Raw genomic sequence first — 288 nt, 5'->3', positions numbered from 1 at the left:
GACTCGGAGGTGAAAGCTTTTGCCTTCCCTTTCCTCTTTCTAGAGGTTTCTCCGGCCTTGGATGCCATAAATAGTTATGGAGAAACAAAAAGCAATGCTTTTACCACACCAAACTTAAAAAGTTTGCTCGTCCTCAAGCAAAAGAAGAAAGAAGAGAGTAGAAGGAGAAGAAATAAAGGAGAAGGAGATGGCTTTGTGGTTCGGCCAAAGGGGGAGAAGTAGTGTTTAGGTTGTGTGAAAATGAAGGAGTGAAGATGGGTTTATATAGGAGTGGAGAGAGGGGTAGGT

Source organism: Arachis duranensis, unplaced genomic scaffold, assembly GCF_000817695.3.
Source record: "Arachis duranensis cultivar V14167 unplaced genomic scaffold, aradu.V14167.gnm2.J7QH unplaced_Scaffold_92610, whole genome shotgun sequence".
In the NCBI taxonomy this organism is placed as follows: Eukaryota; Viridiplantae; Streptophyta; class Magnoliopsida; order Fabales; family Fabaceae; genus Arachis; species Arachis duranensis.
The sequence above is the reverse complement of the archived record's forward strand: the minus strand, read 5'-3'. Positions refer to the sequence as shown.